Source organism: Lathyrus oleraceus, chromosome 5 (assembly GCF_024323335.1).
Source record: "Lathyrus oleraceus cultivar Zhongwan6 chromosome 5, CAAS_Psat_ZW6_1.0, whole genome shotgun sequence".
Taxonomy (NCBI): Eukaryota; Viridiplantae; Streptophyta; class Magnoliopsida; order Fabales; family Fabaceae; genus Lathyrus; species Lathyrus oleraceus.
Window position 1 is genome coordinate 379,660,906 of NC_066583.1, and position 21,511 is coordinate 379,682,416.

General features: G+C 42.5%; 1 non-coding gene across 1 annotated transcript; it reads left to right on the forward strand.

Moving 5' to 3' along the window:
- Nucleotides 1–386: 386 nt before the first annotated feature.
- On the forward strand, nt 387–493 carry LOC127090231 (small nucleolar RNA R71). Its single transcript, XR_007791757.1, has one exon. It is a non-coding gene; the product is annotated as a small nucleolar RNA R71 (small nucleolar RNA).
- The last annotated feature ends 21,018 nt before the right edge of the window (nt 494–21,511 follow it).

Genomic DNA, 21,511 nt, shown 5'->3' on the forward strand with positions numbered 1-21,511 from the left:
CCTGCTCTGCTTGGATTCCTGTTAGGAGTTGACAATCTGTAGGAGTGTGACCTTGAAGTCCACAGACTTCGCAATTTTGAGTTACTGCAACCACGGTGGCTGGAGGTGATACATTTAAACTTTCAATTTTCTGGGCAAGAGCATCCACTTTTGCATTAACATGATCAAGGCTACTTATCTCGTACATGCCACTTTTTGTTTGAGGTTTTTCTACCATTGTTCGGTCGCTTCCCCACTGGTAATGATTTTGGGCCATGCTCTCGATGAGTTGATATGCGTCAGCGTAAGGTTTATCCATGAGCGCACCACCGGCGGCGACGTCTATTGTTAACCTTGTGTTGTACAAGAGAGCATTATAGAAGGTGTGAATTACTAACCAGTCCTCTAAACCATGGTGTGGACAAAGTCTCATCATGTCCTTGTATCTTTCCCATGCTTCGAAAAGAGACTCGTTATCTTTCTGTTTAAATCCATTTATCTGGGCTCTCAACATTACTGTTTTGCTTGGAGGAAAATATCGGGCAAGAAAGACTTTCTTCAACTCATTCCTTGTGGTGACTGAGTTGGAAGGAAGAGATTGAAGCCATCTTCTAGCTTTATCTCTTAACGAGAAAGGAAAGAGACGAAGTCGAATTGCCTCTGAAGTGACACCATTAGCTTTAACAGTATCAGCGTATTGGACAAATACGGATAAATGAAGGTTCGGATCCTCGGTAGGATTTCCAGAGAATTGGTTCGGTTGCACTGCTTGCAACAGCGAAGGTTTAAGTTCTAAGTTGTTCGCTTCGATTGCGGGTGGAGAAATACTCGAATGTGGCTCATCTTAAGATGGAACAGCGTAATCTCGAAGAGCACGAGCTGGTTCTGCCATCTCGGGTATCGGCGAAGGAAGGAGATTTTTGAGATCAGGAATTTCGATTGAAGGAAGATTGTTTGCAGCACGATACTCCCGAATTCGTCGTAAGACTCGGAGATATCGTTCAACGTCGTTGATTCGTAAGTAAAACGGTTCGCCTTGTGAGCGAGTGTGTGGCATACAAATCAACGAAAAAGAAGGAAAAAATAGAAATAGCCTTAGTCTCTACAGCGTAACAGAAGAGTTACGATATCGGCTAAATAAAAGTCCCCGGCAACGGCGCCAAAAACTTGATCGCGACTTTATGAGTCTATTGGGGTGTTAACTGCAAGTGCACAGTCTAATCACGTAGTTTTAAAAGATATCGATCCCACGGGGACTTAATGAATCGATATACCGTTTTTCTAAGGTTACTTCGTAAAGCTAAGGCGGATGATACTTTGATGATTAGGGGGGGGGAAGTAAAACTAAAATTGGATCTAGATTAAATATCAAATAACACGGATATCAGTATGTAGTTCGTCGTAATTAGGGAATCAAATCTTCGTTGGTTTCTTAGTTTTAAAATAAGTCTTTTCAGTAGACACTGTTGATTAAAAGTCTTTTCTCAAACTCTCGCTCTGTTGAATAAAACTATGACTTTATATTAACGTACGCTCTCACTATTTAGTTAAGTCTAAAATCACTTTTTGAAAACAATAGAATCTTTAGAAACTCTTTTTAAGAAAATACTAACCGTTTAAACACCCTCGTCTTAAACTCTCGCTCTGTTGACTTAGATTATATGATTAAACTTAAATGCTTAACTCTCGTCCTCACATTTAACCTTTAAAAATACTTTTTGAAAATGATTAGAATTTAATTAACCTTAAAAATTTCTCTCGCCCTGATTTAAAGTTAATGTCCAATTTACACTATCCAGTTAAAAGCTCAAACCGTCGTTCTATTGATTTTAACTTCTTTATGTCGTTTACTCTCGTACAAAAACTTTGGTATTAACTCTGTAAATTGAGACCGTAAAAAGAGTGACCATATTTTTAAATGAATTTAAACCAACTCAGTTTTGATTCCTTTATTCCGCTTACTTTACATACCGATATCTAAGTTTATTTAGCCGGACATGCTAAACAAGCCTAAACAATGATTATGCTTAAATACAGCCATATCAGATAAACAGTATAGATAAACAGCAGTACAGAGCATATATAAATTAAAACAATAAATTAATGAACCTGTAAAATTAATAGAAATCTTGGTTATTCCCTAGCTTCGATGCTTGAACACTCCACCACAAACCGGTTGGATTTGTTCTTCATAATCTTCGATCAGACAGTAAAATAAAAACAAAGAAATAAAATACTATGATCTAACGTAAGGTTAGATCCAGTAAAAGTTACATAATAGTTTCCGGTGTAGAAACTATTGTGAGAAAATTAATTGAATGCTTAAAAATTAAGCTAGCAAAGAAAAGAAAATAAAATGCCAAGGAAATAAAAATGTTGTTAAAATGGAATGCTGGAAAAGTATACTGCTGAATGCTGGAAAATATGTTGCTGTAAAAGTTTGCACGGCGAAAAGGAGACGAACCCTCAATTGGAACCCTTGAGGTCTATTTATATTCATCCATAAAGTAACTGTTTCCCAAAAGTTCCTTCAGTATGCGTCAACCAGTCAAGCGAAGAAAAGGGGCGAACGTGCTTCTGTTACGCGTCAAAGCCAGAAAAATAGGGGTGGGGGTGTGACGTTCGTCACCCCATGTGTTACGGTCGTAACACAAAGTAGAGGGGTGTGACGCTCGTCACACCATGTGTGGCGGTCGTCACAGCGTCACAACGATACTCCTTGTAGTTGTGGGCTGGGCTTTAGTGGAATGCTTTTCTTAGAGAATCCTCTTTTTGCACCCCCTTTCCTTTCTTTTTCACATATGCTTCAAATAATGTTACCTGAAATAAATAGAAGGAAAATACCAAGTAATATCGAATGATATATTATAAATCGAATCAAATAACAATATAATTTAATTAAATCAAGTCCAAAAATGTGATATTATTTCATGTTATCAGGAATGCCCGCTAACTTTGTGCCCGAGGGTTTTGCTCCAACTCTCGCTTCTCTGCCGACATCTAGCCCGGTCCTTTTTGTGCCACCTCCCGTTGTGCACACTTTACCAAGAGTAGAAGACACCATCTATCATTCTGAGCCATCTAAAGGCCCAGATGTTTATGAAAAGATGGATGAGATGAAAGACCAATTCCTTGATTTGCGCAAGGAACTGAAGACTCTGAGGGGTAAGGACCTCTTTGGTAAGAGTGCTGTTGAGTTGTGCCTTGTGCCTAATGTCAAAATCTCTATCAAATTCAAAGTAACGGACTTTGAGAAATATAAGGGAAACACATGCCCTCTCAGCCATCTTGTGATATATGCTCGCAAGATGTCAATGCAAACAGATAATGATCAACTTCTTATCCACTACTTCCAGGACAGTCTGTCTGGGGCTTCTCTCCGATGGTACATGGGTCTGGAGAGTGCGAACATACGCTCTTTCAACGATCTTAGCGAGGCCTTCATCAAGCAATATAAATACAATATGGATATGGCTCCCGATACGGACCAGCTGAGGGCGATATCCCAAAAAGAGAAGGAGACTTTCAAAGAGTACGCCCAAAGATGGCGCGAGTTGGCAACTCAGATAGTGTCACCCCTTGAAGAGAAAGAAATCACAAAGATCCTTTTGAATACTTTGAGTTATTTATATTATGAAAGGATGATAGCCAGTGCTCCCTCAGACTTCACCGAGATGGTGAATATGGGAATGAGACTGGAAGAAGAGGGTCTGAGAATGACGTTTGACTAGAGATGAAGGCTCTTCGGCAAAGAGGTATGGGAGCTTTGCAAAGAAGAAGAAGGGAGAGGCACATGATGTGTCCTCTCATATCAAGAGAAGACCCTCTATAAAGAGGAAGAATGTTCTCCCTGCCATCAGCCAACATCAGGTGGCTCATATAGCACCTGCTTTTCGAGAAGCTCATCATCAACAACAACAATATCAACAACAACATCGCCCACAACAGTAGGCCTACCAGCCTCGAAACAACAATAGCACCAGCACCAGCTACGATAGGAAGAGGGTCACTTTTGATCCAATTCCAATGACATATGCTGAACTCTATCCTTCTCTGATTGATAGAAAACTGATTACTCCATGTGACCCTCCTACTCTACCAACCAACCCTCAGTGGCAGTACAAGCCTGAATTACACTGTGTATATCATTCCGGTGCTCCCGGACATGATGTGGAAAATTTTTATCCTCTGAAGACTAAGGTGCAAGACCTTGTTAGAAGTGGGATTTTGTTTTTCGAGGACGTAGGTCCTAATGTGAAGAAGAACCCATTGCCCGAGCATGGGAAAGCTGCTGTAAATATGGTCCAGAGTTGCCCTGGAAAATATAAAGTCTTATATGTTAATGATATCAGGAAATCTTTGGTCGAGATGCATAAACTGTTGTATGGATACAGTCACTATGAGCATGACCATGATAGGTGCCAGGTGTGCGCTATCAATGAGAGAGGATGCCGACAAGTAAGGAAGGACATCCAAGAGATGTTGGATCAGGGAATGATCGAGATACTTCAGAATCACAACGAGGATGAAGTTGATGTTATCTCCCCTGTATTTAGAATACCAGAGCCTGTTGTCGTCAAATATGATGGCAGCAAAAAGAAAGTGTCACCATCTCTTGTGATAAAGCCAGCGGGTCCTGTCTCGTATTCATTAGATAAAGTTGTTCCCTACAGGTACAATGCAATCATGCTAGAAGATGGGAAGGAGGTGTCTTTGTCCTTAACTTCCGTAGTGAGAATTTCTGACGTCAGTGGTGTGACCCGTAGTGGTCGTGTTTTCTCGGCGCCGCTGAAACCCCACGAAGATGTTGTGAGAAAAACTGCTGTTGTTAATCCTGTCAGTCCCGTGGGGACTTTTTCTTCTAATCTGGCACTTGCTGTGAAGGGTGTTAACCCTGTTGTTGATAAATCTGTAAAAGCTCCTATCCTGGTTGGCCAGCATGGCATTTTGAAAGAGGATAGTGATGAGATGCTAAGGCTCATCAAGAGGAGCGAGTACAACGTTGTTGATTAGCTGCTACAAACTCCATCAAAGATATCTGTGTTGTCTTTGTTGATGAATTCTGAGCCACGCCGCGAAGCTTTGCAGAGGGCGTTGGACGTGGCATACGTGGACCACGATGTCACAGTTGAACAGTTTGATAGCATTGTTGCAAACATAACCGCTTGTAACAATTTGAACTTTTGCGATGCTGGTCTTCGCGAGGAGGGAAAAGACCATAATTTGGCTCTACACATTTCTATGAACTTCAAGGATGATGCCTTGTCCAATGTGTTGGTGGGCACAGGATCATCGCTTAATGCGTTGCCAAAATCCACTTTGGCTAAACTTTCTTACCAGGGGCCTCCCATGAGGCATAATGGAGTGGTTGTTAAGGCTTTTGATGGATCACAGAAAACCGTGATCGGTGAAGTTGAACTCCCGATCAAGATTGGACCTAGTGATTTCCAGATCATTTTCCAGGTCATGGATATCCATCCATCATACAGTTGTTTGCTTAGCAGACCATGGACTCACGAGGCAGGCGCTGTGACATCCACCCTACACCAGAAGTTGAAATTCGTTAAGAATAAGAAGTTGGTGGTGATAGGGGGAGAGAAGGCTCTCTTGGTCAGTCATTTGTCTTCCTTTTCCTATATTGATGTTGAGGATGAGGTTGGGACTCCGTTCCAAGTCTTGTCTGTTGCTGAGCCTTCAAGGAAAGGACTTTCTTCATTGCTTCCTACATTGATGCTAAGTTGGCCATTGAGCATGGTGCAACTACCGGTTTGGGGAAAATGATCAAGATGGAAGATAATAAATCCCGGGTTGGCATAGGGTACTCTTCTGGTGTTTCCAATGAGCGTGGGTTGTTCCAGGGTGGTGGTTTCATCCACACTGTTGAAGATCAAGAGGTTGCTGCCATAGTGGAAGATGATGAAGAGGAAGAACTTGGCAACTTTGTCATTCCGGGCGGAATCTGCAATAATTGGGTTGTTGTTGATGTTCCAACAGTTATCCACAAGTCCACGTAATGTGTTCATTTTGTTTAAAAACCCTTCTCCCGTGCCAAGAGGAGAAGTGATGACATTGTTGGCGTATTTGATTAATACAATGATATTCATTCAAAAATTACATGCTAAAGTTTGTTTTTCCAAATTATTTTTGCTTTTTGCTTTTTGCATGAAATTGGTGATCACCATAAAACCCTAAAAAAGAGAATAAAATCAATCTTTTCATCTGCATAATGATTTGCTTTGCTTGAATTCTGAAATCTCTTTTATACTCGAAATCATTATGCAGGTTGATCAAACCCATTGAACATAATGATCCAACACCATCTCCCAACTTTGAGTTCCCTGTATTTGAGGCCAAAGAAGATGATGTTGAAGAGATTCCTGATGAGATTACCTGTCTGCTTGAGCAGGAGGAGAAGATCATTCAACCACATCTTGAGAATCTAGAAACAGTAAACTTGGGGTCTGAAGACTGCATTCGTGAAGTGAAGATTGGGGCACTCCTTGAAGAGTCTGTGAAGAAGGGGTTGATTGAGTTGCTACGAGAATATGTCGACGTCTTTGCCTGGTCGTATGAAGACATGCCTGGTCTGGATACTGATATTGTGCAACATTTCTTGTCGTTAAAGCCTGAGTGTGTGCCTGTGAAGCAGAAGCTCAGAAGAACTCATCTTGATATGGCAGTAAAGATTAAAGAAGAAGTTCAAAAGAAAATTGATGTGGGGTTTCTGGTGACTTCTACATATCCTCAATGGGTGGCCAATATTGTGCATGTGCCTAAGAAAGATGGAAAAGTCTGAATGTGTGTGGACTATCGAGACTTGAATAAAGTTAGTCCGAATGATGATTTTCCCCTACCACATATTGATATGTTGGTAGATAATACAGCTAAATTCAATGTCTTCTCATTTATGGACGGATTTTCCGGTTATAACCAGATTAAAATGGCACTCGAGGATATGGAGAAAACAACATTCATCACACCTTGGGGAACATTCTATTATCGAGTGATGCCCTTCGGTTTGAAGAACGTCGGAGCCACATATCAACGCGCTATGACTACCTTGTTTCATGATATGATGCACAAGGAGATATAGGTGTATGTTGATGATATGATTGCAAAGTCGAGAACGGAGGATGAACATGTAGAACACTTGTTGAAGCTTTTCCAGAGTTTGAGGAAGTACAAACTCCGCCTGAATCCGAACAAGTGTACATTTGGAGTCCGTTCCAGAAAGTTATTGGGATTTATTGTCAGTGAAAGAGGTATTGAAGTTGACCTTGCCAAGGTCAAAGCAATACAAGAGATGCCTGCGCCCAAAACTGAGAAGCAAGTCTGAGGTTTTCTTGGCCGCTTGAATTATATTTTGAGATTTATATCCCACATGACTGCCATATGTGTGCCTATATTCAAGCTCCTCCAGAAAGATCAACGTCATGATTGGACCGAGGATTTCCAGAAAGCTTTTGATAGTATCAAAGAGTATCTGTCCGAGCCTCCGATTTTGTCTCCGCCTGTTGAAGGGAGACCATTGATTATGTACTTGACAGTGCTTGATGATTCCATGGGTTGTGTACCGGGTCAGCAAGATGAATCAGGGAAGAAAGAGTATGCAATATACTACTTGAGTAAGAAGTTCACTGACTATGAGTCTCGATACTCAATGCTTGAGAAGACATGTCGTGCTTTGGCTTGGGCCGCTAAGCGTTTACGCCAGTATATGTTAAAGCATACAACTTGGTTGATATCCAAAATGGATCTAATCAAGTATATCTTTGAGAAGCCTGCTTTAACTGGATCTAATTCAGTATGACATTGAGTATCGAGCTTAGAAGGCTATTAAAGGTAGTATCTTGGCTGACCACTTGGCACATCAACCAATTGAAGATTATCAGTTTGTTCAGTACAACTTCATGTAACACCCCAAAATTTGCCCTCCTCATTCATGCATTCATTTAGCATTTCATCATGTCAATCAAAATTAGATCCAAAAAAAAAAATAAAAAAAAAATAATAAAACGAAAAATAAAACAAAAAATAAATAAAAATAAATAAATAAATAAATAAATAAATAAAAATAATAATAATAATAATAATAAATAAATAAATAAAATATAATAGAAAAAACTTGGACTTGGACCTCTCTCATTTGAGCCCACAAAGCCATGAAAATCAGGTTATAAAAGAGGGAGATCAGACAGAAAAAGGAAGGGAAGCAAAATACTCTGAGGTTTCCTTGAAACAAAACCCTGGACAAAACCTGGAGAGAAACCTGACAGAGAACTCAGAGCAACCCCCAGGCAGCTCTAAAAAATTCGATCTGACTCACACACTTTCATCTCACGCAAACCCTAACATTGCCTTGCAAACCCAGCCATGCCATTTGATTTCAACCGATCTCTCCAATCAGGTTTGCCCTTATTCTCATTACCTTTATGCTCTTAATTTGGATCATCTGAATGTATGAGGTATGATGGATGAATTTCATTAGGTTTTTCGCCCATGGGTTTAATATGTATATGAATGTATAAACAATGCCTTGAATGTTTAACCGTTTAATTTTTGAGTGTATGCCACAGGGTTCAAGGTTTCTGAAACCATACTGTTATCCATGAAAAAAAATGCTTATCGTGTTTCACTAACCCTTTTGTTGAGCTTTTGTGAGGGTTCACATACTTTTGAAGGGATATCCTGGAGGTTTATTCCGATTACCTGTACTAACTTACTTTCTTGGATGATGTCAGCCTGAGGGATCTCCGGGTTTCTTATTTCTACAATTGCTGTTACTCCGGATCTTTATCCGTGGGGTAGATATCTTCATCCCTTTTTTTTTACCTTTTCCCGCATTTTATTGCTTTCCTAGCTGGAAGACCTCGATAGGAGGCATTTGTTTTCTTTTGTTTATTTACTTCTGAGCCCCTTGTTGGCATGTTTACTTTATACATGTTTGTTTTGTATGTGTTCGTATCCCCGCAGGTAGCGCGGTTCCTTCGTCAAGGACTGCCTTTTTGCATGAGCATCCCAAACCCTAACCCTTCATTGATTTTTCTTCTCCTAAACACACGTTTACTCCTTCTACTACAGGCGAGTAAGTCTCCAAAGGTCGAGCATCTGGTAGATTGCGTAGTAACGTCGTTCGTCCAAAACCCACTCCATAACCCCATAGTTAGCCGAACTACGGCTTGCTCTGATTCTCATTCCAGATGAGATACGTAGGCATAAGATGCGATGTCTTAGCGAGCACACATCCCCCCAACCCATAGGTCAGCCGAACTACGAAGACTCTGATTCTCATATTCAGATGAGATACGTATGCAGTGGATGCGACATCCGTGCGAGTCATTTTCATTTAACCCTTTTTTTTGGTAAGCAACACAAGATAAACTCACACCCTTTAGACAAGAACTACAAAAGTGGATCCCGTAGAGTACTATGGATGCGTAAGGGTGCTAATACCTTCCCTTCGCATAACCGACTCCCGAACCCAAGATTTGGTTGCGAGACCCCGTTTTGTCCTTTCCTTTTTCAGGTTTACTTCGAGCGTTTCCTTTCCCTCCTTTGGGATGAATAACGCACGGTGGCGGCTCTTCTGTCATTTTCTTTCGCCGGTTTATTTTTTTCGCGCACTGTATTTTTCAGGTTGCTACAGCTGGCGACTCTGCTGGGGAGTGAAAGAAGTTGACCTCTTGCTGGTCCATCTTCCCTAAGCGAGTCCCTCCTAGCTTGTGTGATTTCTTGTTTATTGGGTGTTCATGCTTTTGTACCTTTATTTGCTTACCTGCTTGCATGCATCTGTTGTATCTGTTGGATCTGTTTGTTTGTTTGTTGGGATGGGGTGTTTTATGAGAGATAAGCCCATTACCCAGGCTTGAGTGTACACACAGGTTTTAGAGTGGATAATCATGAGGCTTGCGTGGCGTGTTGCTACGTTAAGTCGTTCGTGAAGAACCACACCCAGACGAGGTTTCTTTTGGATATATTATGTCTTACGGGTGTTCCGTAACGGCAGGATGTTCCTCTAGAAATCATCGACTCTAGTGACCATTTCCCGAGAACTCAGTCGAGGCCTCTCCTCCGAGACGTGATTATGTTAGCTCTGGTGGGCGCATTCTCGCTGCTCAATCCGAGGATCCCGAGACTGGGAACTTGCTATTAGGATGTCCTGTTGAGGGGAGTCAATGGAGGTCTTTTGTCCCGTAATAATACCAAACCTTCAGTGGTAAACGTATTATTCGCGACTGAAGGGCTGAAGCTGACGAACTTCTGTTCTTAGAACCTACCAGTGGGGGGCGGGCTAAATTCAGGAAACCTTAACCTCCAACCAACCCGGTTTTATGGAGCAGAGTTTTGGTCTTGTATTATATTCCTCAGTGAATTTCTCTCCAGGAAGTGCAACCTGACAGATGTTCAAGCGGATCCATCAATTCTGATTGACATGCCTTTACATTGCATAACATCATCTGCATATTTGCATCCAACATCTCATGTTATTTCATTTGCAGGGTATTCCCTTTCAAAACGGGGGTGCCTTAAAACTGAACAAGCAGTGCATCGCATACCATGCATATTAACCCTTGTCTGTTTTGCAGGTGTCACCGTAGTGTCTAATGTTTGCTCCCTGTATCAGGCAGTTATTGGTCCCAAGCGAGTCCACAGGTACCCAACAAAGGAAAATCGTCCACAGCTAGCGATGGACCAAGTACAGAAAGAGTTGGCTGATATGCGTGAAAGGATGGATCAGTTCATGACATTGATGACTGGTATGGCAGAAGGCCAGGAAAAGCTGAGGGAATTGGTTGAGCAACCGAGACCCGATCTGGAGGTGGAGATACCAAATGCTGAGGGAAACCCTGGTAACTCTGGGAACGCTGATAACCCTGTGAACACTGGTAACGCGGGTAACGCAAATGCTGATGGAAACCCGGGTAATGTTAGCAACACAGGGAATGTTGGAAATGGTATTGGCGGAAGGTACAATGTGAATCAAGGAATTCGGATTAACGGGCGCCCCGTTACTGAAGATTATCAGTATGATCAATTTTCTTTGCACGACGAGGCCCTCGAGACCACTCGCCGTATGGATGAGCTTGCTGAGAAGCTCAAATCTTTGGAGTCTCAAAATTCCTTAGGCTTTGATGTCACAAATCTTGGTCTGGCTCAAGGAGTAAGGATTCCTCACAAGTTCAAACCCCCTACTTTTGAGAAATACAACGGGGCTTCTTGCCCACGCACTCATCTCCAATCTTATCTGGGAAGGTTGGGAGCTCACACGGAAGATGAAAAGTTGTGGATGTACTATTTTGAAGACAGTCTAACTGGAGATTCTCGTGAATGGTATTCTCATTTGTCTCGTACTACCATCAAGAGCTGGAAAGACTTGGCAGAGGATTTTGTCAAGCAATATCAATACAACTTGGACATGGCTCCAAATCGGACCTTGTTGCAAGGAATGTCTCAGACTGCCAAGGAGACCTTTAGAGAATATGCTCAGCGTTGGAGACAAATTGTTGCGTCCGTCCAACCCCCTATGTCTGAAAGGGAGATGGCGGACATGTTCATGAACACTCTTCAAGGCAATTATATTGAGAGATTGGCTGCTTGCCCGTCAATCAGCTTTGCAGAGATAGTAATTGCTGGAGAAAGAATCGAGAGTCTGTTGAAGATTGGCCGAATTCAAGACAATAGTGCTTCCAACTCATCAGGTCCCAAGAGACCGTTTGCTGGTAACGGTCAGCGAAGAAAAGAAGGTGAGGCAAGCGTTGTGTATGCCGATAGAGGCAGGGGTAGAGGACGCCCTAATTATTATCAAGATCAAGTGGCCGCAGTCACTATTCCAACACCTGTTCCTCAACTGCAATATCATCCGCAACAACAACCCAGGTACAACAATCAACAACAAGGAGGTAATCCGGGTCAGTAGAGACACTATCAACAACGTCCAAGGCAGACGGACCGGGTCATCGAGCCAATCCCAATGCCTTATTCAGTATTACTTCCCAAGCTGATTGACATGAATCTGGTTACGTTGAGAACTCTGGCCCCACCAATCGATCCCAATAATTTGCCTAGAGGTTATGATGTCAACGCCAGATGTGCTTTTCACTCCAACGCACCTGGCCATACTACAGATAATTGCAAGGCTCTCCAGTTAAAGGTACAAGATTTGAGAGATGCCCAGGCTATCAATTTTGCTACGGTTCCTAATGTTATCCAGAACCCCATGCCGGCTCACGGCGGGCAGAGGATTAATGTTGTTGATAGTGGGGAAACTTTGAATTTGGTTTCTGATGTGACTAAGGTGAAGACTTCGCTATCGGTGGTTAAAGACCGACTTCTGAAAGGACAGATTTTCCCGGGCTGTGGGGAAGAATGCAGAAATTGTCAAGCTGCCGAAAACGGATGTGACAGTTTGAGAAGGGGTATTCAGCAACTGATAGATGAAGGTTGTCTTCAGTTCGATCAGGCCCGTCTAGTGAAGAATGATGTATCGACGGTGATGTTTTATTTCACTCCTGAAGAAATATATGTTCCCGAGAGACTCGCTTCGACAATAATATATTTCCCAGAAAGTACAGAACCAGCAGCGGTGAACATCGAAAGTTCAGCACCAGTTGCAATTTACTCTGACAGCCCTCAACCGACTTTGGTTGGTCCGATCACCATCACAATACCAGGACCCGTTCCGTATGAGAAAGACAGTGTTATCCCGTGGCACTATGGGGCTGATATCTACTGCCAGGGGCAGAAAGTTAACGAAGAAGACATTGACATTGGTAGCTCCGCTGTAGACAATGTTGGAGGGGTTGGTGGCTTCACTCGCAGTGGACGCCTATTTGCACCATCAACATTACGCGCGAATACTGAAGACGAGGCAGCTGCCAAGGCTAAAGGGAAACAGATGGCCGCCGAAGAGGTTACTACTGAGGAAGACCCTCCTAAGACCGCATTCGAGAAGGAAGTGGATGAGTTTATGAGGATTATCAAGAAAAGTGACTACAAGGTAGTCGACCAGCTAAATTAGACACCCTCAAAGATCTCCATTCTCTCACTATTGTTGTGCTCTGAGGCGCACAGAGCAACCTTGTTGAAAGTACTGAATATGGCCTATGTTCCACCGGAGATAACTGTTAACCAGCTGGAGTCGGTAGTTTCCAATGTAAACGCTAGCCGGGGGCTAGGTTTCACCGATAATGACTTGACATTTGAGGGCAGGAATCACAACAAAGCCTTGCATATCACAATGGAGTGCAAAGGGGTGATGCTTTCCCATGTTTTGGTTGATACAGGCTCTTCTCTGAATGTTCTTCCAAAGAAAGCCTTAATGAAGTTGGATTGCGATGACACCATCTTGAGGCCAAGTAACTTAGTTGTGAGGGCTTTTGATGGCTCTAAGAGAGCTGTCTTTGGCGAAGTTGAGTTGCCAGTTAAGATTGGACCGCAGGTGTTCAAGAGCACCTTTTATGTGATGGATATCCAGCCTGCCTACAGCTGTCTGCTAGGTCGGCCTTGGATTCATGTTGTCGGTGTTGTTACTTCTACCCTCCACCAGAAGCTCAAATATGAACTAGAAGGTCAGGTCGTCACTGTCTGTGGTGAAGAGGATATTTTTGTTAGCCACCTGTCTACATTTAAGTATGTAGAGATGGACGGCGAGATGCACGAGATGCTGTGTCAGGGTTTCGAAACTATAAACATCAGTGAGGTCGTGCCCGAAGCTGTCTTTTCACCTGAGTCTGAGAAGGTCGGGACTTCTATCTCTTCATACAAACAAGTTGTCGAAGTGGTTAAAGCTGGTAATGCCCAAGGCTGGGGCAAATTTGTGGAGCCAGTCATCAAAGAAGATAAGTTTGGATTGGGGTATGCTCCGGGATCTTAGAAGAATGAAACCGGTACTCTCTCCAGCGGGGGTTTGGTTTCTCCCCACATCGTCAATGTTGCAGATGAAGACAAGGCTGACAGCGACTGTGACTTAGATAGCTGGATTCGCCCGTGTGTCCCGGGAGAAAAGCTCGACAATTGGTCGTCTGAAAAAACCGTCTGGGTTACTCTACTGAAAGAGTGATTTTTATTGTTTTCCTTTATTACATGCATAATAAAGTCTTACACTTTGCCCAAGGTGTAACGGCTCATTTGTAGGGCCATCCATTTAGTTACATTTCGCAATTATTGTTATCATCAATAAAGGACGGCTTTTGCAAACAATTTTGTGTTCTCTTTCTTTCAGATTTTTTTTACTTTTACAAAAAAAATGGCAATGTTTCTTTTTTCGTTTTTTCTTTCTTTCCAAAAAAAAAATCTCTCATTCTAAGGTAAAGCATGATCCTCCATCATGCAGAGCGGACCACCCGGATCTCACTACTAACGACACTGATATGGCCAAGTATGACTTCGACAATCCTATCTATTAAGCCGAAGAAGGGGTTGAGGAAGATTGTGAATTGCCTGAAGGGTTAGCTAGATTGTTGAAACAGGAGGACCGAGCTATTACACCTTATCAGGAGGTGATTGGGACCGTCAACATCGGTACCGCAGACGACAAGAAGGAGATCAAGATCGGGGCAAGTCTACAGGCCTAGAGGAAAGACCGTTGATCATGTACTTGACTGTGTTAGAAAGGTCAATGGGTTGTGTGCTCGGTCAGCATGACGAGTCAGGTCGAAAAGAGCATGCAATATACTACCTTAGCAAAATTTTACCGACTGTGAACAAAGATACTCATTGCTCGAGAAAACTTGCCGCGCTTTGGCATGGGCTGCTCGTTGACTAAGACGGTATATGTTGACTCACACGACTCTATTGATATCAAAAATGGATCCAGTCAAGTATATTTTTGAAAAGCCAACACTTACCGGAAAGGTTACTAGGTGACAAATGATACTGACAGAGTATGACATCCAATACACTTCACAAAAAGCCATCAAGGGAAGTGTCTTGTCAGACTATCTTGTAGAGCAACCGATTGATGATTACCAACCTATGAGGTTTGACTTTCCTGATGAGGACATCATGTTTCTCAAATTGAAAGATTGAGAGGAACCACTCCCGGAGGAGGGGCCTGACCCTGAATCCAAATGGGTTATGATGTTTGATGGGGCGGTCCACGTCAATGGTCGCGGAGTTGGTGTAGTGTTGATCACACCGGAAGGGGGTTCATACGCCATTTGGTGCCAGAATAACTTTTCCCTGCACCAACAATGAAGCCGAATACGAAGCTTGTATCCTAAGACTTGAGGAAGCCGTCAATATACAGATTAAAACCATGGATGTATACGGGGATTTAGCTTTGGTCATCAATCAAACCAACAGGAAATGGAATACACCTCATCATCAACTGGCTCCTTACAGAGACTACACAAGAAGATTGTTGACTTTCTTTTAAAGAAAACCAATTTGCTGATGCTTTGTTTACCTTGTCTTCGACGATTAAGGTGCTATGCTGGAACTACGTACCCAGAATTGACGTATCTCGGTCAGAGACGAATGAAGAAAGCATTTGGTCAGAAAGTGCACCCTCGGGGGTATCAAGTCGGTGAATTGGTACTCAAAAGATTTCTTCCTCCCAACACAGATCACAGGGGCAAATGGACACCGAACTATGAGGGTTCGTACGTGGTTAAAAGGATTTTCTATGGCGGAGCTTTGATGCTAACAACCATGGATGGCGAAGGATTCCCGTCCATTTTTAACTCAGACGCAGTTAAAAAAAAATACTTCGCATAAAATAGACCCGCTGGACGATAAAAAGAATAGTCCAGGCAAAAAAAGGGCATCCCGACGAACCAAAAGAAAAAGAATAAAGAGGTTCGGGCAAAAATTAGGGATATAAAAAAAGAGTACACCCGGTGAGTCGAAAACCCAAAAGGGCGGCTCAGGAAAAAATGGGTATCCCGGTGGATTGAAAACCCGAAAAGGGGGCGATCCAGGCAAAAGTTGGGGAATAAGCGAATGACTGTGATCTGAGTTCATCAGTGTTATATCACCGTTTCATTCAATCCGGCAATCTTCGAAGGTTAAAGATCGACTAATCATCCACTTCAGAAAGCAAGATGAGCAAAGCGTCTTGAGGACATACGAGCCATAGCAGAGTCGAAACTCGGTGGGACCCCGTATCCCCATTGCCATTAGGATAGTTCTCTTTTTATAGCGATCACCTCTTTTCAGGGATCAGCTTCCTGATACCCTCGCCTATTCCTGGCACAAATTTTCTCCCCAGTAAGAGTCGAATAATTCAGTTAAAGAGCCTCTTTATTTTTCATTTATCAGTTTGTTTGCAAAAATGTCCGAATTTTTGATAAAACATATTGCATATGAACATAATGGTGGCTTTTGCAGATGATTTGCACAGGAAAACATTTAAAATTGCTTTGGATGTGCTTAATCCCGGACGGTGAATTCAAACCGAGTAATTCCCCCGAGGCATACGTGTATTTTTGGTTGCAGGTCACAGGAACCGGATGCCAAGTCATGAATCCTCATCCCCAAGCGGTTGACAAAGTCTCTCCTCAGCAGAGCATGTTCCCCAGCAGAGTTGACAGTATCCAGACTATATATCCCCAGTGGAGTTGACAGTGTCAGACTGTATCTTCCTAGCAACAGCGGAGTGGTTGCATAACCAACAGATGAGAGGGTGGCGTTCCTAGTGTTCATCTTATTCCCCAGCAGATTATTTTTAACAGATTTGTTAATCCCCAGCTTGAGGGCGATTAGCAAGTTCATATCCCCAGCAAAGGTCGTTTCCTACGACATTTCCCCAGGAAGTGTTTTCCCCACAGACTCTCCTCACAGAGCCTCGCCGAACAAAGTTTCCATAGTTGATACTCCCCCCGCAAAGTCAACTTTTCAAGCAGCCAATTTATTTTTGGTGGCTCATTGGTCCCGGCAGACGGATCATTCCCCACAGAGCATTCAAGGATTGATACAGCGATCTGTTCCCTACCGGAGATTGCTTCCCCAAGCAGATTTCTTTTTACACCATGCATAACATTTTCATTTGCATGCATATCATATCAAGCATACACATAAGCTGATAAACAGTTTCTTCCAAGCAGACTGAAGAATTACTTTACAACCAAGGTCATGAGATCCAGCCAGAGGATCAAGCGTGAGTGATCCAGCCTGAGGGTCATTTTGAAGATTCAGCCTGAGAATCGTGTTCCAGTGATCCAGCCTGAGGGTCATTTCGAAGATTCAGCCTGAGAATCGTTTTCCAGTGATCCGGCCTGAGGTTCATTTTGAAGATTCAGCCTGAGAATCGGTTCCAGTGATCCAGCCTGAGGGTCATTTCGAAGATTCAGCCTGAGAATCGTGTTCCAGTGTTCCAGCCTGAGGGTCATTTCGAAGATTCAGCCTGAGAATCGTGTTCTAGTAAGCCAGCCTAAGGCTCAATTTGAAGATTCCCCAGTGAAGTCGCCTACAAGCTTTATTTCCCCAGCAAGCCCAAGTCTAATTGAGGAGTCGTTACAACATGTTCTAGCCCGAAGAATATGTACGAAGCCCAAAAGTGGAATATTCTCGAAGCTGCATATCTAATATGAAGGTTGGGTGTAGATTTCAAAAGAGGGTCAACCAGCACATGCCTCAGATGCGGGATCCTAATGATGGGAATTTATTATCAAAATAATCCAGATCTAGCCAGAAGATCGAAGTAGATTCAGCCAGAGAATCGAAACAAAGAAGATCTAGCCAGAAGATCGAAAATCGCAACAATTCAGATCTAGCCAGAAGATCGAAGTAGATTCAGCCAGAGAATCAAAGGAAATAGATTCAGCCAAAGAATCGAAACGAGAGAGATCTAGCCAAAAGATCGAAGAAGATCTAGCCAGAAGATCAAAATCGTATCCAGCCCGAGGATCAAAATTAATATCCAACCAGAGGACTAAATTGAGTATAGGTTCAGCCAGAGGATCGACACTCCAGATTAAGCCAGAAGAATGATTCAGATCCAGCCAGAGGATCGGAAGAAAAATAAACAGCGCGGTGTATTTCCGCATTTTTGTGGTGTTCTCGGAGTGCAAATTTTCGGTCTGTCTTTGGTATTCAATCACAGCTCACCCCGTTTGTCTGATAAGCTGTTCGCTTTCATCCTACTCGGGTTAGCTGATGATTGAATAGGGGCAGCTGTAACACCCCAAAATTTGCCCTCCTCATTCATGCATTCATTTAGCATTTCATATTGCATTTCATCATGTCAATCAGAATTAGATAAAAAAAACGAAAAAAAAAAACGAAAAAAAAAACGAAAAAAAAAATAATAAATAAATAAATAAAAAAAATAAAAAAATAAAATAAAATATAATAGAAAAAACTTGGACTTGGACCTCTCTCATTTGAGCCCACAAAGCCATGAAAATCAGGTTATAAAAGAGGGAGATCAGACAGAAAAAGGAAGGGAAGCAAAATACTCTGAGGTTTCCTTGAAACAAAACCCTGGACAAAACCTGGAGAGAAACCTGACAGAGAACTTAGAGCAACCCCCAGGCAGCTCTGAAAAATTCGATCTGACTCACACACTTTCATCTCACGCAAACCCTAACATTGCCTTGCAAACCCAGCCGTGCCATTTGATTTCAACTGATCTCTCCAATCAGGTTTGCCCTTATTCCCATTACCTTTATGCTCTTAATTTGGATCATCTGAATGTATGAGGTATGATGGATGAATTTCATTAGGTTTTTCGCCCATGGGTTTAATATGTATATGAATGTATAAACAATGCCTTGAATGTTTAACCGTTTAATTTTTGAGTGTATGCCACAGGGTTCAAGGTTTCTGAAACCATACTGTTATCCATGAAAAAAATGCTTATCATGTTTCACTAACCCTTTTGTTGAGCTTTTGTGAGGGTTCACATACTTTTGCAGGGATACCCTGGAGGTTTATTCCGATTACCTGTACTAACTTACTTTCATGGATGATGTCAGCCTGAGGGATCTCCGGGTTTCTTATTTCTATAATTGCTGTTACTCCGGATCTTTATCCGTGGGGTAGATATCTTCATCCTTTTTTTTTATCTTTTACCGCATTTTATTGCTTTCCTAGCTGGAAGACCTCGATAGGAGGCATTTGTTTTCTTTTGTTTATTTACTTCTGAGCCCCTTGTTGGCACGTTTACTTTATACATGTTTGTTTTCTATGTGTTCGTATCCCACAGGTAGCGCGGTTCCTTCATCAAGGACTGCCTTTTTGCATGAGCATCCCAAACCCTAACCCTTCATTGATTTTTCTTCTCCTAAACACACGTTTACTCCTTCTACTACAGGCGAGTAAGTCTCCAAAGGTCGAGCATCCGGTAAATTGCGTAGTAACGTCGTTCGTCCAAAACCCACTCCATAACCCCATAGTTAGCCGAACTACGGCTTGCTCTGATTCTCATTCCAGATGAGATACGTAGGCATAAGACGCGATGTCTTAGCGAGCACACATCCCCCCAACCCATAGGTCAGCCGAGCTACGAAGACTCTGATTCTCATATTCAGATGAGATACGTATGCAGTGGATGCGACATCCGCGCGAGTGATTTTCATTTAACCCTTTTTTTTGGTAAACAGCACAAGATAAACTCACACCCTTTAGACAAGAACTACAAAAGTGGATCCCATAGAATACTACGGATGCGTAGGGGTGCTAATACCTTCCCTTCGCATAACCGAATCCCGAACCCAAGATTTGGTTGCGAGACCCCGTCTTGTCCTTTCCTTTTTCAGGTTTACTTCGAGCGTTTCCTTTCCCTCCTTTGGGATGAATAACGCACGGTGGCGACTCTTCTGTAATTTCCTTTGCCGGTTGTTTTTTTCGCGCACTGTATTTTTCAGGTTGCTACACTTCCCAAATGAGGAGATTCTGTATTTGAAGATGAAAGATTGCAATGAGCCTACACTCGATGAAGGACCAGAGCCTGGTTCCCGATGGGGTATGGTGTTCGATGGCGCTGTTAATCAGTATGGAAATGGTATTGGGGCAGTGATTATTACTCCTCAAGGCACACATTTTCCTTTTACAGCAAGGCTAACTTTCAAATGCACGAATAATATGGCGGAGTATGAAGCCTGTATTATGGGTTTGGAAGAGTGTATTGATCTTAGGATCAAACATCTTGATGTTTATGGTGATTCGGCCCTTGTTGTTAATCAAATTAAGGGTGAATGGGAGACGAATCAGCCTGGCCTCATCCCATATAAAGATTATGCGAGGAGGATTTCAACTTTATTTACTGAGGTTGACTTCCATCATATTCCTCGAGATGAGAATCGGATGGCAGATGCTCTTGCTACGCTTGCTTCAATGATTGTGGTGAAATATTGGAATGAAGTCCCCAATATTACCGTGATGCGCTTGGATAGACCAGCTCATGTATTTGCAGTTGAAGAAGTGAAAGATGATAAGCCATGGTATTATGATATCAAATGTTTTCTTCAAAGTCAGATTTACCCACCTGGGGCATCTGTTAAAGATAAGAAGACTTTGAGGAGATTATATGGCAGTTTCTACCTCAATGGTGATGTGCTTTATAAGAGAAATTTTGACATGATTCTGCTCAGATGCATGGATAGACACGAAGCAGACCTGTTGATGACCGAAATCCATGAGGGTTCATTTGGTACTCATTCTAATGGACATGCCATGGAAAAGAAGATGTTGAGAGCAGGCTACTATTGGTTAACAATGGAGTCTGACTGCTGCAAATATGTGAAGAAATGCCACAAGTGTCTGATTTATGCGGATAAGATTCATATTCCCCCGACACTTCTGAATGTTATTTCCTCACCATGGCCTTTCTCCATGTGGGGGATTGACATGATTGGCATGATAGAGCCAAAGGCGTCAAACGATCACCGTTTTATTCTCGTAGCTATTGATTACTTCACCAAGTGGGTTGAAGCAGTATCCTATGGAAATGTGACCAGGAAAGTGGTTGTGAAGTTTATCAAGAACCAGCTTATATGCCGATATGGTGTGCCAGACAAGATCATTACTGATAATGGATCTAACTTGAACAACAAGATGATGAAAGGGCTGTGTAGCGAGTTCAAGATTGCGCATCATAATTCTTCTCCCTACAGACCCAAGATGAATGGGGATGTTGAAGCTGCTAACAAGAACATTAAGAAGATTATTCAAAAGATGGTTGTTACGTACAAAGATTGGCATGAGATGCTGCCATTTGCTTTGCATGGTTATCGTACATTTGTCCGCACTTCAACAGGGGCAACCCCTATCTCTCTTGTATATGGCATGGAGGTTGTGCTCCCCTTAGAGGTTGAGATCCCATAAATGAGAGTCTTTATGGAAGCCAAGTTGACTAAGGTTGAATGGGTTCAGAGTCGTTATGACCAACTGAATTTGATTGAAAAGAAGAGATTAATTTCCATGTGCTATGGTCAGTTATATCAGCAAAGGATGAAGAAAGCCTTTGATAAGAAGGTCAAGCCTCGTGTGTTCCGAGAAGGTGACCTCGTGCTCAAGAAAGTTTTGTCTTTCACGCCCGACTCCATGGGCAAGTGGACTCCAAACTACGAAGGTCCATATGTTGTCAAGA